Here is a 27,965-nt window from a genome sequence, read left to right on the forward strand (position 1 = left end):
TGCTTGCTCAGTAGCTCAGCACACACCAAGCAATGACAAAAGCAGTTTGATGAAAGTTGAGTAGTTAAGGCTTAACTCCTGGTTTACATCAGGGGCTAATTATAGAGGCTGGGTCACGCCGCCGGCTCCCTCCGAGCACCAGCCCTGGCTGAGCCAGGTGGGAGCAGGGAGGGGAGTCCCCACTGACACAGCTCTTCTCCACCTGGCACCTGGTCAGAAAAGGATGGACATCAGTGTTTCCAACTCAGAAATGCTCCAAAGGACAAAAGGAGAGGTACGGGAAGTGCGACAATCACCTCGCGCTACTTTAATCTTCGCCCGTTCAAAGCCCCAAAGGCAGACTTTGCCCTCCAACACATTCAGAGAAATGCAATTAAATGTGGGAAATAAACTTATTTCTAGGGTTGCTGGCTTTTAACACCATTTGCTTGATCATCTCATTGACAAAGTAGGGAAAAGTCCACACACGATTTCCGTCCGTAAAAAGTCAAATCACCAGAGGGGCTCCAAGTTCAGACCTCAGGGCTGTTTTCTGAATGACACCAAAAACCTGCATTATTTGTCAGTGTACAGGAAACGTGTCTGCTGTGCAACACAGCTGTGAAACAACCAAACTGTGTAGGAGGAGGACAGCATTTTGTAAAGGAGGTCAATGGTTCTGAAAATTAATATCGAAACCTGCACTCAAAAATGAGGGAAACTCCTGAAGTTTCTTGTGCAGAAACTGAAACACGAAACTGGAGCTCACACAGCAGCCAGTGCCCAAAATGCCTTTGTTAGCAGTGTCAATACAATCCTCCTTCTATTTTTTATTTGCTATGCTTAAAATATTTAGTCTACTCCTGTTAATCTTTTAACTTCAGTCCATTTACCACGTTTTAATCTCACAGGACAACAGAGGGAAAGGGCTGGTTCAATGGATTTTCTACAGAAAGGCTGGTAAATATTGATAAAAGAAATATTTGGGGATCTTTTTTGTAGGCATCACCACTAACCTTTTCCCAAGACTATTTGTTCCTGACTTTTGGCATCCTGGGATTTGTACAATGATGCTGAATGTTGCTTTTTGTTCAGCTGTCAGTTACAAACTACAATTGAAACAGTTTCTACAGATTGAATTTTTTAGCCAATTTTTTATCGAGAAAACATTCTGTAATCGTGCCTAGAGGAAGGAAGTGTAATGAATTTATAAAATCCATGTTTACTGATGAGTGAGCCTTAATTCCAACTGTGGGAATTCCAGTCTGAAGGAATGGGAAGGGTTACTAAACAGAATATATTGCAGTATGAAAGTATCTTCATTCAACAAACTAAGGAACAAGAAGGTCCTGAAATTTAAGCAGAAGGCCAAGTATTTACAGTTTTCCTTTTAATTTTACATGACTGTATTAAAACCAAAAGAAGGTACCTAGTAATTGCTGAGGAAATATTGTTTGAAGGTCAAATTCCTCTGCAGCTGCACAGAGGTCACCTGAATTTTGTATAAAGGGCAGAACTGGTCCTGTGGTAGGAAAAAAAAAAACCTCTAACATTTAATCTGATTTTTCATCAGCTTCTGGATACTTACTGCACGATTATACTGAAGTTATTCCATATATTTATAAATCTGAAGGGCCCAGTCTTTGAAGTCTCTTCCAGGCGAACTAATCTATAACCAAAAAAGAAGGCAGGCACTTAGAAACCTTAGCAAGCTTTGTCCATCCAGATATTTTCTGGCAAGTAGAATTATTGCATTGTTTTAAAGGTTGATGAAGTTAAACGATGGCAAAAGCCATGAGACACCTCATATATATTCACAATGGATGTCTATATGTTCCATGCATGACATCAGTCCTGCGTCAGTCAGCTGAACAGTCTCATTGTGCTGCCAAATTCTTCCAGTAGGTTAATATTTAGCTCAGGGAACAGCCCTGCTGGTATAAAGGATGAGACTGACTCCAGAGGAGCCACTCCTCAGATGGAGTCATCTCACTCTGTTGACACGAGGCCGAAATGAACTCTGATATTTCTTTCTAATAAAGGATATTACAGCAAGCTTTGAGCCTTTCCCTCTCCAGATACAGGTTAATAATGCAGTCAGAAATTACAAAGCATGCTGTTTAACTGGAGAAACCAAGAGCTTGGTACAGGTTGGAAGAGTCCCATTAATGGTGCTGTCCACAAAACAAGCTCCAGAGAACTCAGGTGAACACCATCATACCAGGAAGGAGCAGTGACAGGACCCGAGGGAAGAGCTGGAGCTGTGCCAGGGGAGGTTTAGGTTGGATATCAGAAAAGGTTCTTCTCCCAGAGGGTGGTTGGGCACTGAGCAGGCTCCTCAGGGCAGCAGTGACGGCCCCAAAGCTGCCAGAGCCCCAGGAGCGCTTGGACAACGCTCTGAGGGACAGAGTGGGATTGCTGGGGCTGTTCTGAGCAGGACCAGTAGCTGGACTTTGATCCTTTTGGGTCCCTTCCAACTGAGGATATTCTATGATTCTATGATTCTAAGTTGACTGGATATCAATATTGTTACTGGATAATGCAATACAATTTGGCATTCAGTCCGAGTTTTCCAGAAAGCTGCTAAAATGAAATATTTAGCAAAACATTTCCATCACTAATACAAACAGCAGAAAGTCTTGTTAGAATATTTTTAGACCTCAGTTTTCATGCAGTGAATATAAAGTTCACCTTTGGGCCTCTGTCTCATGCTACCTAGCTGCTGCTACGCACACCTGCAGGTCAATGTCCCCGCTCCTTTCCCGCTCCCAGATCCCATAATTCAGCCCCAAACAGCTGGATCCTTACCCAGCTATGAGCTGCACTGGGGCTGTGGGGCTGTGGAGAGGTGGGTGGCCACGGCAGAGCACGTGCCAGCAGCAGGCTGGGGGTGCAGGCCTTCCCTGCCATCCCACGGCACCCGGCACAGCCAGGGTTGGCCACGGTGGGATTAAGAGCTGCTGTCACATAACCCGGGGGCTGAGACCCCAGGACCCACCACTGCTCCATGGTCTGACGTGAGAATTGTCAGGATTCCAGCAGGGACACCGAATTCTGGTTCCTTAACACATCTGGGCTTCATGCCAAGTTTTTAGTAAATCATAATTAGGAGCTCAGATGGCAGGGATTGGTTTGATGGTCAGATCCAAGCAGGGAATTTGGTTGCAGTCCCTTCACCACACAACTCAAGGAATGACCACCCAGCACTGAGAAAGCTCAATTTAGCAATGCATATCACTCAGTTAAACAAAGTGAATTGCACTGAATAATCCTCCTCTCTCGGAGCAATCTGTCTCCTGAACAATTCTACTTCATCATCCAGGACTCGTTCAAGAAGAAATTATTTTAACCTTGGCATTAGAATTCTGGATATTCAATACTCACAACTGGACACAGGAAAAGGTCTTAGGAGACATACTGCTCTGAACCTTGTTTTCCTTTTTTTTAAGAGCTTTGTAATTGTATTGGAGACCCAAGAACACAGTAAGGAAATTATTGGTCAGAAACATCCTCTCCTTGGTCAGAGCTCGACTTGGTGCAGGAGGGAGAGCAGATCTGAGTAAGGACACAGCAGATCTGAGTAAGGACACAGCAGATATGAGTAAGGACAGAGCAGATCTGAGTAAGGACAGAGCTCCTGGGCTGAGGTCCAGCTTTGCAGCCCCAGCAGGGATCCTCCTGCAGAGATGGATTTCTCTCCCAGCCAGCTGTGGCCAAACCCCCTGCCCTGTGCATAATGGAACACACAGCCCAGGATGTCAGGATCCATTCCAAGAATTGTGCCAGGTATCAGTCAATAAGAAGACTCGTTTTTACATTTTTTATAAATGCTGATGGCTTTTATATGAAGGCTTTGGGCTTTGCTGGAGAGTAAGTATAAAAGAGTCTGTTTTACTTCCTCCACTGAGGTTACTCTTCTAGTTTCAAGCAGCAGGACTGCAATAAAGTCAAGATAAAAGAGTAGGTCAGGCATAATTAAATATTAATTTCTACCAAGTTTTTAGAAATGCCAATATTATTCTCAGTACATGTGAGAACTTGAGTATTTCACCACTTTTCTTAGGTGTTTTACTTACACTAACCTTTCAGTGATATTTTCAGTAATTTATTTTCACCTTTTATAATTAATAGATTATCTGCATAAGATATTATTTTTCCTATGCTGCATAATTTTCCTCGCAAAGTTAGTCTAATATTAAAAGTCATTTTAGACTGGCTGCATATTTTTGGGGAGTTAACATTTCTCTCTTAGTAACTTTTTTGTAAAGGAATTCCGTGTTTGGATGCATTCTACTCACACTGAAGCACTCCACCACTGACTTCCGTGGGGTAAATTAAACCAAAAACAATATATTTGGCAAATACCATCCCCTACACTTGGCTTTGAGCAGGCACCTCATTTTTTTATCAGTTATAAACAGGTGTCATATCTAAAAGGATCACAGTCCTTGTTGTTAGTCAGCGCTTTAACAGCAAAATACTTGACCACTGCAACATTTTTGTAGTGGAGCAGTTAATGGAAACCCCAGCAGAGTTCCTATTATGTGTTCAAACTCTTGGCCAACTTCCTCTGAGCATGTGGACCCCTGATTTGTGAGCAATGTGCTTCATCCACTGGGAGTATCCCAAGGCAGGTAATTCCTGGTGGTGCTGGTGTAACGTTCTCCAAAGTGTAACAGCATCAGGCAGAGCGGGTGACAGGGGCTGTTCCTGCTCCCAGAGCCTGCAAAGGAAGAGCTTCCCTTCCCACCACCTGTGCCCAAGGCTGACCTTCCTTAAAGCAACTCACTCCCATTCCACTTGGCAATGCAGTGATTTTATCAAAACACCTCCTGCTTTCATAATGTTCATTAATTTTTTGCTGAATTTGCTATAAGTTAAATTCTAAGTTCAGGTATAGCTCCTCTTTTAGGAAATACAGAATATTGAATCATTTGATCTTTAAGGCACAAAAGTAAGGAAACAGATTTGCACACATCAGTGATGCCTCTGTAAGTTTTATGGACATCTACTTTCCTTTAAAGTACCTAGCAGATGGCTCACAAGTTTCCAGAAACAGCCACAAAAGTCAAACTTATAGGTCAAACCATCTTCTCTGAATATTAACAATGGAAGTAGCTCTAATTTGAAAACCAAGAAACCACAGCCCTGCTGGAGTACTCCAATACAAAAATAACATGAGCAGATTAAAATGCTCCAACACCTCCTCAGAACTCAAACTGTTCACAGGAAAGAGTGGAAAACTAAAAAAAAATCATACCGAGGGAAAGGAAAAGGTGATTAGGGATCCACAGAAAGAAGTTCAGGAACAGTTGTTCAAAGACCTTTCAAAGTAGGGACGTGGAACTAAATGAGAAATAAAATTCATGTCCTAGAACACACTGTAATCATCTTGAAAGCTGAAAACATGATGGCAAAATCCACCTCATATGAGCACTGTTCATAGAGTTTTTCCCCCATCTGCTAAAGCTGCAAGGGGCAGGACAGTGATTTGTGAGTGCTGGGGGATGGCTCTGCAGTGAAGGCAGCACTCAAATTTGGACCCTGTGCTGGGGATGGAAGTTTGTCCCAATGGATGCAGATGTTTCTTATGGACAGAGTTCTCCCCTCCCATCACTGATCCCTTACAAAAAATCCCCTTGCACCTTCTCTGCCTTCATATTCTTTTAATGTCTTGGAGTCTTTGCTGCTTCAGAGCAGGATCAGCTCTTACGTGTCCAGAAGGAACATCATTATTGTTTCTGTGAATGGATAAGCAACATGTCCTGCAGTGGAACTGCTCAGGGTAGCAGGGCACTGGAATCAGTTCCCCAATGAGTTTGGTTGTGATTCTGAAAGGATGATGCAGCTCATGAATCACTTTTCCTTCACACCAGTGCAGAATGTGACTGGAAAACAGATCTATAAACTACACTGTAAGGAAATATGTAAATTCTTACCTTTCAATAATTACATTTTATAGTAATTACCCCTAAATTCCCAGTAATGGTACTGAACTGAAAACTGAGATTTTGCCACTTTTTTCCTGAGGTCAGAGGCAGTTTTCCATGCCCAGCTGGGTGATTCATCCCAGCTCTGACAGGCAATAGAATGATTTTTGTTTGGCTTTCTTACTCATGTCTTCAGTGCTGCTCCTATCACAGTGTGCAACATTGCCCAGCCAGGGAGAAGGGATTCCTCCCCACCCTGGACCCCAGCCAAGGAGCCAAACACTGTGTCTTCAGGACCACACCCCACTGCACTGGTGCAGCCTGTGCTGCCTCACTAGGGACGTTCTTCCACCTGTTCTTGGAGGTGGAAGTGTGGAAGTGCACCTTTCTCACAGTGCAGCTCCTGGTTTTTTCTACAGAAACTCTCTTACTCCTCGAATCATTCCTAAATGAACCCTCCCAACCCTACCCAAAGGATGGGCTGGGTCATGGAATCTCCACACACACACACCAGGAAGCAGCTCCAACAGGAGTGATAAGCATCACATTTTTTTCCGAGGGCTCAGAAGCTCAGCTCCACGTTTGGAGCTGGCCACAAGGTGTGGCCCCTCAAACAACCAGGTGGCAATGCCTGGAATGCAAAAATAACTGAGGCACACTGGGCTCTACCTGGGGTTTTTCCACTAGAGATCTGGGATCTTAATGACAGGTGGGACTCAAATATTCCTGTATGGAAACATTCCTTTGGAAATTAAAAAAATGATAGTCTTCTAATGCTTTGAGTGTTTTTCCTCAAAAATCTTACATGGCTTTCTAGGAAGTTGTATCATTGCTGTACAATTATGAGCTATTGTAAGTCATTCTGAGGTATCACTTACTGGTTTGTTCTAGAGGTAATCCTAAAAGTTTTGGTGGGACTTTGTTAAATTCTTGCAGAATCCTACAAGTCGTGTTCCTATTAAGTTTCCTACCCTTCTTCCACGGGGGTTTGCACAGTCTGTTAAAGCAAAAGCCTGGAGTCAGTATAATCTAATTTGGACATTCTGATAAATGAATTTAAAGGGGAAAATTGAGTCATCATTAATTTGTAACACATTGCCAGATTTAACAGCAAATACTGTCACCACAGTTTTGAAAATATCTATCACAAAGCTGATGCTCTAAGTCTTTTACTAACTGGTTGGCTACCACAAACAAGCCATCTCAACAGTTCTGTCCTGATGTAGACAGCTGGGCATTTACAATGGACCCTAAACCCTTACTCTTGAAAATATAAATTTAGAAGTCAAAATAATTTGGCTTCTTCCTTCAAATATTCCTACAGAAAAAAAAAAAAAGCATGCAAACAGAAAATGGTTTACTGTTATCTAATTGGAAAGCAGAAGCTTTATAGTCTGCAACAAACACATTTTATGACTATCCAGGATGAACAAATTGGGGCAGAGAGCTAATAATTTATACCAGCATTGCTCCATGCATCAAGGATCCTTTATGCTCCTGGGAGGGCATTACAAAAATTAGACTAATGTAGCAGAAAGAATGAGTTTGATCTTCCGTTACAGCATTATTCCATCACCACTGCTTTGCATTTCAGGCAACTGCACAAGGAACAGTCAAAGACTGGGAGAAGAGTTTCTGCTGGTGGGAATTCACTGGGCTGCTCTTGGACTGTGAGACTTGTGAGAAATATGCAGCAGATGAGGAAAGTGGCCTTTCCTCTGTGCTTCCTCCCTTTCATGCAGAGAGCTGGATATTTGATGAGAGTATTCAAAATATTCTCCAGCCTCTTTGATCATGTTGTTAATTTTGTTTAATGGGCTCCATCCCTGCCTCAAGAGCAGGGAATTGATGGGATTCTCCTTCCTGGCATCTGAGCAGCACAAGGGGACCGACCCAACAACTTTCAAATGGCAGGTGGGAAGACACTGAAAACACTGCGACAAGCAGCAAGAAGTTACAAAAGTGAACCCAGGGTTCACATTTTGAACTAATTCACTGCTTTGAGAAGTGAAGGAAAAATTCATATACATTCACTATTATTGATATTAACAGTGAAGTGACTAGACAAAGGCCAACTTCTAGACATTACACATAACCTGCTTCACAGTGATCACAGAGGGCAGTCACCTTCAGCAAAATAACCCAGGAATGCCCCCATAGGTAGTATAAATTTTGATGCTGAACATACATATATTTGATGCTGAACATACATATATTTGATGCTGAACACAGATATTCAAGATTTCCAATAAGCATTTAAATAAAAATAAGATGAAAGTGACTGCTGGTTTCTAGTGCTGCTCTTCACATCCCAGGATCACAGTTTCCAAAGGGGGCAAGAACTCAAGCCAAGGAGTGTTCTGTGATGTCCAACTCAAGGCAGCCCCAACCCCCATCCCCAGCTACAAATCACACCCTCTGCACAGAATATGGAGCATTCTGGTAAGTCCACCAGAATATGGAATGGAGTGTTTTGTAGGAGAAGCTTTCCTGCAAAGTCTCGTCCTTTACAACACAGAATTAGGAAAGACTTCAAGCAACTGTTCACTGAAATCAACAGAAAGTCTTTAGTGACCCTCGGTTTCCATCATTAACTCCTAAGGCAGCTGAAAACAAACATATTTACTGCAAAATAACAAGCAAGGGCAAAGGAGGGAGATCTACTAGTGAAAAATCCCACATGGATTCGGTGTTCCATTTCACAGGGAAAGTTCTCTGGCACTTCACAATACTTTTCTTAATTTTTTTACATATGTATATATATATAATAAAGGAACTTCTCACATATATGATAGAGATGTTCATATATGACAGTGTGGTACTTCATCCATTTTCTCCATTCAGTGCATATTTTGTGAACGAGCCTCTGAGACACAAACCCCAGGAACTCATTAGCATAACAACAGTGTATTAATAACATCAGTGGTACAATAAAACAATAACAGCTTAAGTAACACCAACATTTTGTCACCCATGTATCTCCCATGACAAAGAATACTAATATAAATGCCACTGATAAAAGCATGACTTCATTTTTCTGTCACACACAAAATATCACAACCATATAATTAATGCCAGTAAACTCCCAGGCTGTATTCCTGCATTGCTTTTATCCCTCATGGAAGGAAAGAATTCCAGTGGTACACAAGTCAGTTTTGCTATGACTCTTTTCAATCCAAAAGGAACAGCATTGTTTAAAAATTCATTAAATAGTGTAATTTCAGTCTAGACACCTGTGCACAAAAGGAAGGGGATCCACAGGAAGAGAAGGAGAGTCACCCTTACCTGTGACTGGTTCTCCCTCATTCCACGAGGGACTGAATCCACACTATCACCTGCTCTGGCTGATGAATTCCTTCTGATTCCCAAGGCCCTAAAGAACATCTTCCAGCAGCATCAGCTGTTGCATCAGTTCTGACTCAGTTGAAAGTAAAAAATGCTGTGAGCTTCAGTAAAGAAGACTCCAAGTCAAGACCCTCTCACTCAGAAGTGGCATCATTTTTTAGTGAGGGTTCTTCCTCCCCTCAAAACTTACCTGGGCAGCAATGGAATGGGGCCCCCTGAAAGCCACTGCCAGTCCCAAAATCCTGAAGTGATGGAAAGAAATCACTCCTGAGAAATCACAGAGATTTGGCACTTCTCCACATTTCTTCTGAGTACAAGGTCACGCCTTTCAAAGCTCTGGCCTTACCCTGCAGCTGATGTGTTTATTAAGAAATCTTCTGCCATTCATTATCAATTCTAGAACACAATTTTGTTTCCTGAACAGAACAGCATCATTATTCATTGCTTTTCACTTGCAAACATCTTGCTGCTATTTGCATATGAGTGGAGTCCTGCTTCTTAAAACAAAGGGAAGAAGGAAAAAAAGCCATGTGTTGGATTGTTCCTTGTGATCACCAGCTCCAACCTTCATCCTGGGTAAGGCCTCATGAAAGAGATCTTTGAGCTGAGCTGTTCTTTGTGTACTTCTGCCCAGCCAAGACCATGCATCAAAAGAATGGCTTCTGCTGGAAGAAAAAAAACTCTTTTCCATACAGAAGAGAATATGTGAAACTGAAAACTCCATGATGAATGTGAAAAATCTTCAAGAGCAAAGAAGAATTAAATGCAAGCTGCTGCAGCCTCTGAACTCTGCAGCAAAGCTCTGTTCTACCAGCATGAAAGGAAGAGCTGGAGTAGACAAATGATGGTAAATTGAATGAAGTAGGAGGTTAAAAGGGAAGAAAAAAGGTAGGATGTCTTCTGGAGCTGAAATTGCAGGAAAACACCAGAAAGTTGGAAACTGAAAACAGAAGTGGAATGAAACCTTTCTGTGCTGTGTGAATCACTGCTTGGCTGGAAACCAGGAAATAATTGCTGGAACAGGCAAACAGGGAAAAGCCATTATGAGACCCTCAGCAGGAAACAAGCAAGATGGTTTGGGAGAAGCTGCTGGACGGCTCGGACACGTTCCATGGATGGGGCAGGTTAACGGAAAACAGGGAAAACGGGAATCAAGGAACAAACAGCTGTTCCCTGCTCACTGTGAGATGTAATATTGTCTGATCTGACAAACTATGGGAAACACTGACCCAAAGAATCCCAAAATTAACTTGGTAAGAAGGAATCTGCCTAAGCCAAAGGGTGACATTAAAATATCTAGAACGGAAGCGAAATATTTCTTTCCTCCATCCTTCCATAGAGTGGATGCCTACATCTGGTTTTAACAGGACTACTTTTTTTTTTTTCCTACCAAAAAAAGAGTTTTCCATGAAGTGTTGGCTTTCCTTGGAAAAATGCTGATTCATTAAAAAAAAATTATCATTGAGAAATACACAGAGGGCTTTAAATTGTCTGAAGGCTCTGGATCAGAGCTATAGTTTGAATCTTGCACTTCCATAAGAGGAAAACTGAAACATAACTCTAAGAAGGCAACAGCAGAAATAAGATACCCTGGAAGCATTTCCAAATTCAAAACCTGAGGTTTTAGAACAAAATCTTTTGACTGAACATTTTTAGGTTTCCATTGTTTGCTTGGTTTTTTTATAAAACAAAATCAAAAAGTATTCCCATTAGTCTTAAAGGCAAATTTCCAGAATAGTTATCTTTAAACAGAAGTAGACAGTTATTTAACTTGTTAATTTTTACTACAATTGAGTGGAACATCTCTTTCAGAAAGAGCAGGAGGATCAGATTGTAATAACTGGGTTTAGGCTAAAAAATGCTCTCCTCTCCCACAAGATTATCAAGAAGGTGAAGACATTACTCCACTATACTTACAAAAGTATAAGGCATAAATATTTGCTGAAAATATCCCTCCTGTGAGGTTGGATATCAAGTTTTTAGCAGGAGAATGGTTGCTCCTGTCCCAGCTCAGAGCGTGATCTGAGTGAACCCTTGCTTTGAAGGGCCTGGGTGACCAGGGGTGTCTCTGACCACTTGTGCAATTAATAAAAATATCCCACCCTCACTCTTGGAAAGTCTGACTTCTGGGTGGTCATTAAATATTACAATATTCAGCCTTTGTAACACCCATGAAGACATACTCGAGTGAAGGAGAATTTAGCCCTCAGCCATCAACATAATTAGCTTTTATTCTGTTTTTTTCAGGCCAACTCAGAGCACTGCCAGCACATACAAGTTCCCTATTTCTTAAGGATAACACAGATCTGAGCAAACTGAAGCATCTCAGAAAACATGCATCTTTTGGTGGAGATATACATTTCTTGTGCCTACTGATTTCTTTATAATTTCACTCTCTTAAAAGATAAAAGTGGTCTTGATTTTCTCCTGATGTAAATTAAAAGCACCCTTATTAACTCCATAAAATAATAATGGTGAAAGACAACAAGTATCAGGCCCATTATACTCTCACCTTGCATAAAACTGATATTCTTTGATAGAACTTCTCACTGTGGCTGGTCTCTAGAAATTAGAGTTCTAAGGAGTATTTACACAGAATTTCAAGATTTTTAAATATAACTTCATTCTAAACTAAAAACAAAAGCTTTCAAAAGCTGTGCACACTTATCACACAAAGACTGCAAAGAGCAGGGAATGACACTTCCCAAGAATACTCTTTCAGATTCCTAAGCCAAAGATTGCACCTCTCATTTAACAGCCTCTAATTGATTTTTCTTTCATAAATTTGTCCAGTTGCTTTTAAACTTACAAAAACCTTTGCTTTCCAGGGCACTCCATGGCAGAGAGTTCTGCAGCCTGGAACTCCCCTCCACCCCCCAGCTCTGAAGGAGCATCTCCCTTGGATGTTCTGAACCTGCTCCTGCTTCCATTTCTTGCCCCACATCTCGTTGGAAGGCACAGCGAGCAACCTCCTCCTCTCTTTTTCCAGGATTTTATGGATATCTCTCATAGCTTTCATTTATTAAATAAAATTAAGGTTAAAGAGTCCTGCTCTTCATTCATTCCCCCTAAGGCTGCAGCTCCATCCCTTTGGATTTGGTACACTGTTGCCATGATTTTCCATCTTCTGCAGTTCTGCTGCGTTTCCTTTTAGGCACAGAACCAAAACTTTACCTACACTGTTATGGACTGAGGTGCCCAACATGCACTGACACCACGATGCTTTCTGGATTGTTTCTGTTTCTTTCTGATTCTTCTCACTATCCCATTTTTTTTGACCGCTGCTGAGTATCAAGGTGACACCCTGAGCTGAGTGACACTCAGCTGAGTGATATCCTGACCCTGCTCTGAGCAGGGGGGGTGGAGTAGAATTTCCCCAGATGTCTCTTCCAGCTTCAACAATTCCATGAGGCCACGACTCAGGCTTAGGGGACAGGTGAAAGATTTCTATTTTGCCACTGTCCAGGACATTGGAATCACTCCTGTCCCGGTGTTATGAGCAGCCTGGACGACCCCCAGTTGGAGAAAAATGAACATCAACTGGATCAAGCACAGAAAATCATTACTAAGATGAATGGGGAAGGCAGAGCTTATCTTCCACAAGAAAACAAAATGAATTTAGGCTCAGTCTAGCAGACTGAAGCCTGAAAAAGGTTTGTGATTGATGTCTGAAGTATATTAGAGATCTAAACACAGTGAATGTCTATTTAAGCTGTATGACAGCATTGTATTAACAACAAATTGTCCAGGTGTATGAACCATTCTTGAAAAAACTCAAGTTAGAAAACAGGAGAAATATTCTATGATGGTTTTAAACAACATTTTCATCAGCCAGTGATTCTGGCAGTACCAAAGCCAAAAGCTCATTATATTTAATATGGAGTTGACTGAGTTTTGACATTTTTGTGAGCTCTTTCTTTCTTGAAGCTAAATGATGGGGAAGACAATGCAATTTTACAACGTGCTTTAGCTTTCCTGGAATTTCACACTGTAATGGAATGTGACACTTGAAATTTCTCCATCCACGTCTGTCTCAAATGCAATATATGCAGTTTGAAACTATTAGCTATAGCAACAAGTAAGAGAGCTTTTCCACCAACCCTGGATAAAATTCTTAACAATATAATGAGGAAAAACTTCAAAAGCCTCAGAACTGTCTATATTGAAAAAGAAAGACAAGCCCAGAGAAATACAGCTCTTGGAAAAGGCCATTAATGGCTTAAAAACTACAGTTGCTCTCTTTCTAAGGAGACGTGACGATCGTCTACAGAGCTAAAACAGTGATTGGTCTGTTACCTCAAATAAAGTCCCTTATTATTGACTGGATATACCCACAAATTACTGGTACATTAGGTCAGAAAATCCAAGACAACAACCTGTATTTTGCCTGTTAAAACAAAAGAAGTCTGATCAAATTAACCAAACTGACCAGGCTTCTAAACTTGCTTTTTAAAGCCCCGTGTTCCCTGACCTCCCAGTCCACGATGCATTTAAGCTACACAAAGTTTGGACATACATTGGTCCCAGCCTTTGAGAGCTGTTCATCTGCTGATGTGTCAGAAGACCCAGCATGTCAGATTTTATTTGAGCTGCAAAAGTCAACCTGGTACTTAGGAAGTGCAGAGCATGAGACATTATACACCTCATAAACCCTTTTAGTCAGAGCATTCTACACAAAAGATTTTGAGTCACTGACTTTTTCAGGACTTGTTAAGCACATAAAAGCATGTCCAGGGCACTGCTGCTGTGATGAAAGGTCTGCCACACCATGGAGATGGTTTAGGCCTGTTCATAAACACCTCGTGGGAGATGTCTCTGTCCTCCCAGGCACGGTGTCCATCCAGACACACATGTCCATCACAGTTTGGGGAGCAGCACATGCAGAGCCAGGCTGACTAAGATGAGAGACTTGTTTTCTGAAAAGGAAGCAACAGAGTGTCTCTAACACTTCACAACTGAAAAAAAAGCCCTTTGATTTTAAACAGCGGGAAAAAAATTGTTGCTTGCAGTTTTTGGACAAATACCAGTGTCCCTGAGGATCCTCTCACAGAGCAGCCTTACTACATTATCTCTGGAGGGCACACGAGTCTCCCTACAATTCACAGTTTAATTCTCATTTTAATCACTCTCTCTTCCCAAATCCTGACCTCACTAAGGGAATGGCACATACATCACTGGCCTCAGGGGAGTCCCTTTGAGACACTTTTTTGTGCATAAATTATTTATGGACTATGTATGTAAGACACATAAAAGCATGTAACCTAAATTTTTGATGATTATTATTATTATTGCAGATTATAGGAATCTCCCTCTTATTAAAAGGCTGAACTTCTGACAGGTTTTAAACAAATGACTCTTGTGTGGTGGAACAGATCACAGGGAGCAACAGCAATGGCAGCTGCCTTGGAAACCTTCTTTGGAAGCTCCTGGGAACAGAACATGGGGGAACAGGTCAAGATAGGCTCAGTTGCCAGTGTTTCCTCATGGATGTTTTTTAATATTTTAATTGTCTTGCCTAACAGATTTTGTTTCAGAATCTTTTGGACCCCTGAGCTGATTTAACAGGATCATTAACTAATTTAGACTTTAGTTTTCTGATCAAAAATTGAGGTTGAGGAGGAATACATTTATCCACCCAAGTATATTCTCATGCCTTTTTTTTTTTCTGTGTAATTCTCCCGTCATTTATTAAATTCACTGCTTGAAGAACATACTTGAATATTTCAGCCAAAAGATCTGGCTCAATCCCATCTCATTTGATGGGAAGGCTTTGAAAGACTTGGCTGGAAGTGGCTGGGTTCCCAACGGTTCCCTGAAGGAACACCAGGTCCAAGGGGCAGCTCGCTGGCTGCCACTGCACTTTTTTCACAAATCTTTAGCCAAGTACCACTATATGTTTTATACTGTTCCTCAGGGGTCAAGAAACCCTGAATATTAAATAACAGTCTACAAACTAATACAAGTTAAAGAAAACCTCCTTGGGAGTTTCCTGGAATTCTGGATAGAGGCTTCACTGTGCTGCCATTTGAGCCTTCCATTCTCTTTAGCTCAGGGATTTATGATGACCAGAAATGATTCACACCCCACAGATCTACTGCACACGGAACCCTCAGCAACATATATGTAGTAATATGAATATGATGAATCTTAACTAACTTAGATTGTACAATTTTAACATTCTGTGGCCCAGATTTACTGACATCTTGCAACCATTCACTGGTTATTCTGGTACGGGTCTGTATGGAACTGCTACGAGAAATTATGAATTAGCCTTGTCTCTGTAACTTCCAGTAACTTCCCACTCTACATAAATGGAATCATCTGGGACTGCATCATCCTAAATATTGAAATAAATGTGGAGCAAATACCACCATCCAGATGTAACTACATTTGGCTCTATCAATGTGCCACATTCTCCTTAAAATAAATAGCTCTTCACTTTTCATGAACCACCTCTATAAAATTCTGGTCTTAGACAAAACAAGCTCATTCCAAATTACCAGCTATGGAATATTGCTTTACAAAGTTAGATTTTCAGATTTTCTGTAACTTCCCAGGTTGACTTAAGTATTAATGCATTAACTTGTGATGATGGTCAAATAACCTATTTTAGCTAAAGATTACCCTCATATTAACACAAAATTTCAACTGAGTTCTAATTCAAGTGATCAAAAGTCACCAGACTATAGCTGATGTCGCATCCATCCTCTATTTTACCATCAATATCTCAGTTTATTCCCTCAGTCCCATCCCACAAGGTCAAACTGTGTTAAACACGACGGAGGATCCATTCTACATAATGCAGATCTCTGTAACATAATTTAGACTTACTCTGATGCAATATTGTAAATTAGTTTTGGTTTGTAAGTTCAAATAATAAAATTCATGTAGCTTATAACAGGGTTTGATATTATTATTCTTATGTTAATATAATATTGAACACATTAAAACGCCACAGGATGTAAAGACTCCAGCTTGTACCACTTCAGTGGAATTAAAATGTTTGTAACCAAGAGGCAGATCAAACCCAAAACATAAATTTTACTATCTACACAGTTTAGAAACACGAGAAGGAAAAAGTTCAGTAGGGCAAATAGTATAAAGTAAATTTAGCACTGAAACACATTTTCCATAGAACAGACTGACATTTCTTTGAAGGTTTGCAAAAGGCACTTTATGACCCATTAGGAATCAAATGCAATATTTGTGGCACAAGTGTATATACTGTAACATTTATTGAGTCTATTTATCTGAGATAAAACACATAGGATACAAAATGTGAAAGCCATTATCATGTTTTGTCCCCATTTATTCACCTGGCCAGGATACACTATTGGATTTCCCAACCCATTTAGGATGGAGTCATGGGATTCTGGCAATTGCATAAATAATACCCTGAGTCAAAAAGCAAAGATGCAACCACTGAAAAAGTACAATTGTGTTTTACAGCAGTTCTTAATCTGCTCCTTTTCCCACCACAGAAATATAACACATTAACTGTTTATTGATCTTTGATGTCACCACGTGACCTTTAAAATGAAAGGGTGTGGACTTCAACAAAAAACTCTGCTCCCTAACAGATTAATGCTCTTGGCCTTTGTTGTGACATTGCTACAGCTTCCAGAGCAAGTGTTGGTGGTGGTGGATGTCACCCCAATCACAGCCAGAGCAAAAGGACAGAGAGGCACCGTGGACCAGCATCACTGGTTTAGCCCAAATGATGAGAAGCAACCCTAAACAGAAAATATCAGGGCACATCTAAAATAAATTACACCCTGGTTGGGAACAAAGATTGAAGTACATTAAATTAGTAATGAAATTAATAACAAAATTAGTTTTCAACTTCCACGTGGGCCATGCCCAGGCTGCACACATGACACACAACACCTTCCAGCACACACCCCTCCAGCTGGAAGTGCTGGAACCTCTGCACACACGGCATTCAACTGACCAGCACTGGATCCATTGGGTGCTCAGGCCTTCCCACCCCTGCAGGTAAAGGACCCATCACCCTCAGGCACAGCACCCATCTCTGTGTGTGAGCAGAGGGGTGGGCACAGCAGGCTCAGCTGTTTGGCACAAACCAGCACTGCAGGAAGCACCACTGGATGTCCAACGTGACAATCCAACCCTCAGTGTGGGGAGATCTGAGCTGGAGACCCCCAAACACCTCATTCCTTTCACTTTTTAGTGAATGCAGAGAATGCAACAACCTATGGACGACATTCTGCCTGCACTGAGGAAATGAGTGCAATGATGGAGTCATGTACTTGAATTTCTGCTGCCTTCTTAATTGCACCAGTTAAGGACAAATACCCCTAATCAGACCAACTGCTGAGTCACTCAGGGTGCATTGCTGACTCATGGCTGCTTCAGTTTAGTCGGATGAAGGAAATGCCTGTGAGAAATGGTTTGGGTTAAGGAGCTGCAGCGGTAGGAAAATTTTCTATCTGGGTCCTACTCCCATAAAAATAATTACCATATTTAAGTGCATAAGTGAAAGCTCAAGGAGAGGTTTACTTGCTAACAGGAAAAAAAGGAAAGATATTCAGCATATTCCCAAACAATAGACCTCCAAAGAGAAAAGGTGAGATAAATCTCCCAATTTTAGAAAGTGCAGAGTTCTGTATCAGTAAACAACCACTGCCCACCAGGTATTTGGCCTCAGCATTTTCCTCTCACCTGGAATGGCACAGTAAGCGATGGGAAGGGCTCTTCTTCAGGTTCCAGCATTTATTCCAGAGGCTTCCCCTGCCTTTCCACTCTCCATGAACAACTGCAGTTGACATTCTACATCTTACTTGATATTTCCACAACAGCAGTAATGGGACATATGTTCCCCAGTCACAACAAGAACAATGTGTGGAGACGAGACTCTCAGACGATGCAGAGCCAAAGACTTCTCTGCTGCAACGATGTGGCCCCACTGATTTCAAGATGTGGCTTTGGGGATAAAAGAAGGAATGGAAATGCAGCTACATCACAGGGCAGCTTTTGAATGAAGAGACAGAACACAGTGGAGTATAAGCAACATTATGAGTAACATATAATTATGTTTTAAAGCAGAACTATGAATGAAAACGCTCATTAATGAAACCCCTGAATTTATTAATTTTGCTAAAGAGGTAAGCCACTAAACTGCCCTCCAAGTGGTGTTAATAGAAAGGTCAGTCAGTCATTACCAGCATAAAGCATCCTCCTGCACTTTGGAGAATTCTGATGCTTAGTAATGGATGCTAAAAGACAAGCCAGGGTTCTCTCAGTGCATTTTACCTGAAAATTGGAATATTCTTCACATAGAAACATAACATACAGGAAAAAAAAAAAAGCTAACCTTTTCACTGTAGGAAATGTCAGTGCTACACTGCAGAACAACAGAAACATTACAGTTCTATCTGGGTTTTCTAAACCACGGCTGTGTAAGTGCTGGGTAACTGTGAGCGAGGACAGACACTCAGCAAATATTACAAGTACTTTCTACCCTTTTTATTGCAAATGTAAGGGAGTCAAAATTCTCACAGACAAACTAAACCTGTGCAAACCCAAACAGTACAAAGCAGAGGCAGCTGGGAAGCCATTTTTATTTTTTTTCACAAGAAGTTTTGATCGGCGACAAAAATATTTTAATAAATTTGGAAAAGGGGTGGGTATATAAAATATGTTCTCGATTATCAGAATTGAGAACATTTGTATGTTTGCAGATTTTAAGTAAAGACATAGATGTACCAACAAAAGTTCTTCTTCTTCCACCCCAAAAGTGCTATTTAATTAAAAAGCCATTTTTTTCCAGGGAAAAAAAAAAAAAAAAAGAAAAAGTTTTGATGACAAATGTCCTACTTGCAACTACTGGTTTTAATGCTCAGCCTAAGAGTCTGGAAACCATTGACACTGATAAATTTGCTTGCAGTAGCACAGCAATGCTGCAAGCTTCCTGCAATCCCCACCTCCCCTCAGGGACCCAGAAATAGCTGCTGAGGTCCCACGGTGGGTTTAGCTGATTCATGAGAAATGCAATCAGGCCAGGAAGAAAATGCACTGACTAGTTATTTCTCAGATGGGGTTTTGCAGGTGAGAGCTGCAATCTTGGAGAGGCTTTTGGCTCGTAAGAAACTCAGCCAAACTGAAGAGGCAATACCAACTGTCCTCATTAAGTGACTCTTAATCCACAAGTATAAAGTAATCTGTGTTCTGCTTTTAGGGATTAATCTAGGCCAAAGCAAGAGTTTCCAGTGAGCCTAATGCACAAGAAAATCCCAAATGCTGAAAGAAAAGCTTGCAAAAAAAGAACATGGCCTGATACACATCTTATCACCCCCCAGTTTTTTCAGCCTTGCTGTAGAGTTCTGCAGCATTTCCAATCAGTAACAAGATGTATGTGTTGATAAAGGGAGTTTGTGTAATGGGCATGGAGAATTTCATTACTGAACCAGTGCTCCAGACCTGGTAAAACATAACAAAATTCCTCTGTAAAATCTATGTAGCATCTCACCTACAAATGAATGGAGCAGAACATTTCTTACAACTTCTTGTCCCGTTCTGTGTCTCCACGACACTTGTACACTGGACATGATTTTCCCTGGAAAGGATCAGACCAATCCTTTCCTCTACACATGATGAAAATGGAGCTGCTTCTTCCTCTTCCCATAGGTTAGGGGGGGAGGACTTAGAAAGTCTTAAAAAAGACATTAAACATTATTGTTATTGGCAGGTCCCAGATTTACGGTGTCTAAACCCTTGTGTTGTAAGAGATCCTCACAACCATTTTGACAAGCTACCATGGTTGCCACAGGCCTTTGAAATGCAGAAGGCAGAATGCCCTCCAGCTAAAAAAGTGCCTTTTCTTTATCCCATTTAATTGTACTCGGGCTGAACCGAGCTACAAATTGTTTCAAATTGACATTTTCTTCTTATACTTGAATTGCTCAGGAAAATTTAGGAACACAGGACTGGAAGGGATCTCCTGAGTCATCACAGGCAGTCTGTAGGCACCATGTTATATAATTCTTTTCATAGAAGTATCGAGCTCCACCTTAAAAGCAGCTGTTCTTTCTCTGAACCCACTACTTCATTTGCAGGCTGTTCCAGGATCTCATAAAATTAAAAAAAAAAAACCTTCTGATTTGCAGCCAGAAAATATTCATGGCCAGTTTAGACCAATTTTTTTTTCATAAGCAAATACTGCCCTTTAGCTCAACAGCTCTTTTCCATGCCTTGCATTTATTCCCTCAGGAATAATATATTCACATTGTATCTCGGTTTTTCTCCTCCTAAGCTGAACAAGCCAAGCCTTTTTTAGTTCCTTATCCTAAAATAGGTCTTCCACTCACCTAATGAGCTTCAGGAGCACAGTAAAAATTAACTGTCCATGAGCATCCTAAAGGGCCAAGTTTGCATCTGTGCAAAAAAGGCACGTGACACGCCGGGAACTTCTGAAACCTGCTGGGGAGCCTTGACTGCCCCAGAGCTGCCACACCACTCTCCCCCCACCCAAACCATCTACAATTCCAGTTAAGGAAAGGACAAATCAAAGGTCCTGCAATGCACCAGTTTTTGGAGCTCAGCACCACCAGGGAACAGGAGGAGCAGAGCCCTTGGTGCAAGCTCAGGTTTTTAATTGCTCGGGTGCTTTTGGAATTGATAAGTCTTGAAGTATTTGATCTAAGAACAAAACCACAAAACACCCAAGGCTTCTTTTTATTGGGCATCAGTCTTAATTTTCCAGAAGTTCCCAAAAGGTTTTTAACCACGTCCAAGGAGGGGGTAGGTTATAAAGGTTTAGTGACAGCCCAGGTAACAGGAATTGGACAAATGTCTATGCAACAACACATTACACAAAGACCAGGGTAATTACATCACCCATGGACTTCATGATGGATACAATAGACATACTCTGGGAAAAGAAGTGGGAAAATACAACAGCAACAGTGGAAAAGAAAAAAACAGAGAGTATATAATCACATTTGGTGAGTCAGTGTTGACTTTGATGAAGAAAAGAAAAAAAAAAACACACTGAAAATTAGCTTGAGTATTAGAAAAAGCTCATGATTTCCTAGAGCCTGGAAACCTCAAAGCAGTGAATGCCTGAAAGTCTGCAACTCAAAGCACCCAATGAACAAACTAATGTTGGTGTGACAGAAGGAATTCTAATGCCCTGTATTTTCTGTCTTTTATTTCTCAGGGTTTGGGATGGTCATGGTTTGCTGGGGTTTGTTGGGTTTTTTCTGTACTCTACCCCATATATTTCCTTATAAATTCCCTGAATTTCTCCCAGTAAAGGAATTTCAGGATGATAGGTCAGAAAGGTGCCTCATCTCCTTCTCCTCACTCATGTGATGCCCTGGAGCAGGGGGAGGAGGCTCAGTGCTGTCCCACCATCCCTTCTGTGTGAGTCCATTGCTGACAAGGAGAAAGACAGTGAGAGCAGACAGGGGAATCAGTGCATTTGCCAACCTGAAAGGTGAACACTCATCAATGGCATTTATGAATGATTTAGTATTCAGAGTGCACTTGGGATACTCCTGTCATACCCATCTATCATGGACACACACAAAGAAAGACACATAAACTACAAAATTAATCCTTTCTATCTGGTTTTAGCAAGCACAATGAGTCACTGCTGTGGTTCAGTTCAACATGGATTTACAGAATACTTTCTGAAGACACCACAACAGGACAACAGCAATACATTCTACCAAGCAGGTGACTTGTTGCTTAAATATCATGTTCCAAAGACTAATGTAGGTGAAGATAAGGTTGGTACATCTCTTCAACATATCATATCATCGCTTTTCTTCCCTCCCTGGGTAGCTCTGAAACCTTCAGCAATGAACTACCTCTCAATAAAATAACAGAAAAAGAGTAATTTCTACTGAAAAGAGAGGTGAGAATGTGTAACAAGAGCTTTTGAGGCCATCAGGTCTTGCACAGCTTTCAAGACCAATCACAGGTCAAAGGAGCAGTTGCAAACACAACTGATCAGTCATTTGATTTAGAAATCCTCAGGAGTTAGAAGGTTTATCTGTTATTGCTCAGTTTTGCTGTAGGCCCTAACAGTGACTCCTGATATTTATAGTCTCTGTCCTCTGATAAGAAATAGTTTCTTTTTGTAACTTTACATATTCTCAGTCCACACATGAAATTTCCTCCCTGTCTGCCTTCACTCGACAGATACTATTGAGAGAAAGGAATATTATTTGATCTGAAGGGAGATAGCTCAATATATCCACTACATTTGAAATTAATCTTCCTCATTACATTTCTGTAGGAATAAGCTTTCTAATTGTCAAGTGGAAATACTGCTTTTTAGGGTGGCACCTTCCAATAGAACACATCAGTGTTCTGTTACAGACAGCTCCTGAACCAAGTTAGTTCTATCCTAAAAGAGAAAGAAGAGACAAGATTTGCCCTGTAAGGAATTTTACTGCCCAAGAAAGGTGACAGTTAACAACCATAAAGGCTGAGGCACATTCAGTGATGTCTCAGGAGCAGGCAGCTGATACATATGACCTCTGAGGGCTGAGCAGACCCCCACTTGAGCTGACAGGTTCTGGGTTTATACCCACTAGCATTAGTCTTTGGAGACCCACAGAAAAAGTGACTGGTTTTGTGACACCAATAACAGTCCATCTAGACCTGAAACTCAAGACTCCAAACATGTTTCACAGACATATTTTCCTTTTCTAGCTGGGAGCAGACCACTGTTTTTGTGACCCTTCCTCCACATTAAATGTTTTTTCAGTCTTTCCATTGCACTGATAAGAGTCATCAAGGAGGCAGCTTTGGGGACAACTGGCTGCACCAGAAGGAGCCAAGGGCAGTCCTATGGTGTGACCATCATGTGACAGCAGAGCCACTGAAGCAATCCCATGAGTTAGGCAGAGTCCACATCCCAGCTCATCCATGACCTCTGAGAAGTCCCTGCCACCAAACAGCAGCACACCCACCCGCACTGCTGGCCATGGTGAGACATCCTGGGTGGCTCAGGAAGGATTCACCGACAGGCAGCAAGGGAACAGGACCTGTGCACAGGAGGGGAGGGGTTTCTGGGCAGATGGCACGTGCAGGAAGGGATGATGTGGCCACAGCTGACAGACACTGTGCACAGCCGTGTTCCTGACCCAGAAGCAAGGCGGTATCTTTGCCGTAGGTATGGCTCAATCATCCTGGCTCTTGGCAGCTGACTGCAACCCAACCCTTGTGCAGATGCATGGGAAGGTGGCACACAGGGTGGTACTGGTGGTGGGGGACTGTAACTGCAGCTCTCAGTTCAAGCACTGTCTCTGCTGCCCTGAGGAACCAAGGAATCCCCCCCAGAACAGGCCTACTGAGCACTGAACTCTCCAAGGAGCTCTTGTTCAGGCTGCAGCTCCTGCTCACCAACCAGCACCAAGATTGCCAAGGCAGAAAGAGTGACCAGGCACATCAGCCAACTGTCCCCTTCCTGGATGTCAAATGTTGGCAGGTACACAGGAGAACCATCCAGCAGCCATCAGTGACCATGTCCTTGGGTTACGTCCCCCAGCAACAGTCAGACTTTGCAACAGCCTGAAACCCAAACACAAAAGGCACCTGGATGAACACAAAGATGCAGAAAACACTGTCCTCTTAGCAATGCCAAATGCCCAGCTGCAGGTGTGTTGTACCAGCCTTTTGTGGTTTTTTTACTACATTTTCGAGCATCAGTCTCACAACAACCTCAGACAGACCATGAGTGTCTCCCAACTTCAGTTGTTTCCTGCCTTCCTCTGGCTGAAGCTGTGCTGGTTCCTCTTACACAAGGAGGACACAAGGCAGTGAAGGAAGAGCTCCCAGCAATGCAGAGAACAGGAGCTCTAGCACAGGATACATTCTGCTACCACCCTATTTAATTACTATTTGCAGTTCAAGGCTGCACAGATTACCTCCACCCACACAAGGTAATTTGAACACTTTTATTTCGCCTAACTATGTACTGACATGATGTTAACAGTTGCAATTTCAAGGAGTAAAATCCTTAGAACTGAAGTTACAGATCAAGGGGAAAAAATCTCAGATCTTTCCCTCCGGTTTTAGAGAATTACAGAAGAGCTGAGCATGAAAAGAACCTCTGGAGGTCATCCAGCCCAACTTCTTTAGCAAAGAAGGCTAATTTCAGAGTTAGACAAGACAGCCCAGGGCCTTGTCCAGTTGAGTCTTGAAAATCTCTGAAGCTGGAGAATCCATAGCCTCTACAGGCATCTTAGCCTCTCTCATTATGATTCTTTTTCCTTCTGTCAGTCATAATTTCCCTTCTGGCAACTTGTGACCACTGCCCCACATCCTCTTGCCCCATCTCTCAGAAAAGTCTGGCACATCCTCCTCTTAAGACCACGATTAGATCCACTTTAAGCTTCTCTTCTTGGGACTACACAAACCTTTGTCCCTCAGCCCCTTCTTCCATGAGGTTTTTAGTCCCCCAACCACCTAAATGGCCCCAACTGCTACCACAGCACAGCCCCCAGCACACAGACACTTTTGTGCTGCTTTCCATCAACAAAGGCATTGAAAATTATCCCTTCCCAGAACAGTGGCATTGGGTGCAAGGTCCAAATCTCCATGTCAAGTGTTCACCTGAGACAACAGCCCTTACTGCCACATCAGAACTGAAACTCAGTTCAGGGGAATAAGCAGGGGGAGAGCACCTGTCAAAGATTTCTGCATTAGAGAGGGAAAATGAACAAAAAGAGTGATAAGGAATTGGTAGCCATTTGCACAGGCATACTTAGTTGACACATGCTCTGAAACTGTGTTATTAAAACTAGAACAGAAAATTATATGTTTCCTTACCCAGAATTAGAATGAAAATGGACTGGTTTGTGCACAAAAAAAGTGTAACTGAGAGGCTGTTCAAGATAACAAAAAGACAAACCAAGATTTTTATCTGCTGATATCAGCACCAATATTCTTCACTGTTTTGTATGAAAAGTTATCTCTATCACATACTTGCAAACAATGTGTTGCATGAACTCACACATAAACAAAACTCAGCTTTTGTTTCCAGACAGTAAGTTTAGACAGGCTACTGTGGTTCGGTCTAACTGGTTAGCAACAGAGGGAACACACAGTAACACAGGTCAGTGAGAACTACAACTACAGGCCACCAAAATGCCAAGCTGAAACAAAGTCACAACTTCTGCTTTCAGGGAACTCCCAACCAGAAGTGACACGTTGCCAAGAGAGCAGATGAAGAAGCAAAATTACTGCACTATTATAGAACTAAAATAACACCAAGTGAGACTAGGTGGCGAGAGGTGAGTTGGGAACAAGTCCTTGGTTCCCACCAACATGGGATTTATCTCCATTTAAAGACTCCAGGCCAGAATTTCAGGGAAGGTGAACTGCTGTTGCTACACTGAAATCTTTACTTTAAATTCTCTGAAAGTTCAGCTTTCAGGCTGTGGCTTTTAATATGCTCAGCTTGCTTTGTTCCAAGCAGACCGTGCAGGACATGTGGGGTTGGGTGTAAAGGTCCAGACCCAATCCTGCTCTCTGCTCGGGTTTTACAGTCCCTGATTTTTCCAGAATTACTCTCGATTCACACCGATAAATGAATTGGTCTTTTAAATTAAAACCAGGCTTTTTCATTGAGTTCTTTGACTCTAAATCAGTCTAGTTTGGTTTAAGAAAGCCCCATTATGGAGGCTGTGGAGCAGTCCATGCCTCCCCCAGGTGGGCTGGCTGCCACCTCATCTGTACTGACACACTCTGCTAGAGACACTACAGGAAAGTTTAATGGTTCATTCTTTGGAAATCAGCACTGCAAATGGATTTAAAACTCTTAAAAATCACTCTGATGCAAAACGAAACAGAGTTAGATTCTTGACAATTCTAAAGTCTAAAAATAAAAAGAGATAACATAAAAACTTAGAATAATGTCTAAGAAGAAGGTATTACCAGTTTCCCAGTTCTTTATCAAAAATTGTGTAAGTAATGCTTTGGAAGGGTTCTTCTCCTGCAAATAAATGCAGTGCAAGTACTAGATCCCATAAGGCCTAGTTTATAGCCCTTACCCTAAAAAGTAGTCCTGCTGATTAGCATAGCTGAGTATGTACTGTAACACAGAGCCTCTTGCATATTCATTCACACTGGGCATAATTCTCCTCTCAGAGACATAACCAAACCCAGCAACAGCCCTGGGATGTCAATGGACACTTCCACTAGCTTGTATTTAAAGGCAGCTATAAGAAAAAATAATTAACATGCACGATGTATTTACACATTTTTAAAGTGCAGGCTGTATGATAAGGCACCATTAAACACCTATTATTTTAAAACACGAAACATCCTAGCAAAATAAAAGAAGAAAAATATTCCTTTAAAATTCAGTTTCCATGCTGCTAAACAAAACCCCTGTGAATACAAACATCTCCTAAAAAGTGTGCCATTAGCAGCTGTAGCTAACCAGGCCCAGAAAGAATTTGTGAATGACCACCAGGAAAAATGAATGCTACTTCTCCCTGCAGTACATTAGGTTTTTCCCATTTTGCCAAGATCTAAAAGCTCTTTATTTTAGCTTTCCAGGCAAAGAGTAGCTAATCCTTGACTAGCTCATGATAATATTTAGAGCTGTGTTATGACACTCAAATACAATATATATTCATTTTCTTGAGTGAATTCCAACATAATGTACCAGAGCCCAAGAACCCTACAAGCACAAAAGGAACTCCTTCATTAAAGAATGTCCTTGGAAACAATGGCACAGATGTGCCAATTCACTGATGGAGCAAGGCCTCAGAGCTGGGACATGGATTTCAGCCCTGACTGTGCAACCTGCCGTGGCCCTGAGAATCACCAGGTCGTGACACATTTCAGTTTTTAGATCATGGTCAAGAGATTCCAATACATTTCTAGTGTGCATTTTGAAAAATCTCATCAAAATTAAACTCATTAAATGCAGCTTAATGAATTCTAATTTAAACAGCCATTTAAACAGAAGAAAAACTTTTTTTTTACTCTGAGGGTGGTTGAACACTGGGATAGAGAGGTTGTGGACTCCCCATCTTTGGAGATACTCAAAACCAGAGTAAATGTGCTCTGGATGACTCAGGGTTGGGCTGCAGGGTTGGACTGGGTGAACTACAGAGACCTTCTCCAGCCACCACTATTGTGCCTTCTCTTATAATAATATGTATTTGTAAAACATTTTCAGTGTATCAAGGGGTTTTTCTTACAAGAAAAACAGACTTGAAGGCACCTCGTGCCTTCAGGCTCCCCTTCCTCACCAGTACTGACATCATGGAATCCTCTACATGGATGGATCCAGCTCCATAGTTTTTCTCATCAGTAAGGAATAATTCTTTTAGTTTCCTGAAATGTTATGTGGCCTTGCACAGTTCCAGAGTTATTTTTACTACCATCAGTGATATTCCTTTCCTTGGGCAACCCTCAGGAGCAGCCCAGCTGCACAGAGGGGGTTGGTGAGTGTGAATACAGAGATCCAGGCTGAGTCCATGATTAAAAATCACAAAACACAGGATTGCTTCACACACACATTTTGTACACCTGGGCATTAAACCCCTGCATGTTTGTGTGTTAGATATCGTTTGTTCAGTGCAATTTTTATAGAGCAAAAGTTTCAGGGAGAAAAATCAGCTTAAAAAATTAGCTTCCCACTGTGATCACCCTCAATATCACATGTACTCTGTGTGTAAACCACACTGAACACGTCAGGTGTCTTCCCCTAAGAGAACAGAC

The 27,965-nt window shown here is 41.6% G+C and overlaps 1 long non-coding RNA gene across 2 annotated transcripts in view; it reads right to left on the reverse strand.

Moving 5' to 3' along the window:
- LOC135421991 (uncharacterized) overlaps positions 1–27,965 on the reverse strand; it is a 377,077-nt gene that overhangs the window by 249,741 nt on the left and 99,371 nt on the right. For both annotated transcript variants that reach the window (XR_010434268.1, XR_010434267.1), the window contains one exon: positions 1,568–1,648. This is a non-coding gene — a long non-coding RNA (uncharacterized LOC135421991). The remainder of the gene's footprint in view (positions 1–1,567; positions 1,649–27,965) is intronic.

This window comes from Pseudopipra pipra, chromosome 14, assembly GCF_036250125.1.
Source record: "Pseudopipra pipra isolate bDixPip1 chromosome 14, bDixPip1.hap1, whole genome shotgun sequence".
Lineage (NCBI taxonomy): Eukaryota > Metazoa > Chordata > Aves > Passeriformes > Pipridae > Pseudopipra > Pseudopipra pipra.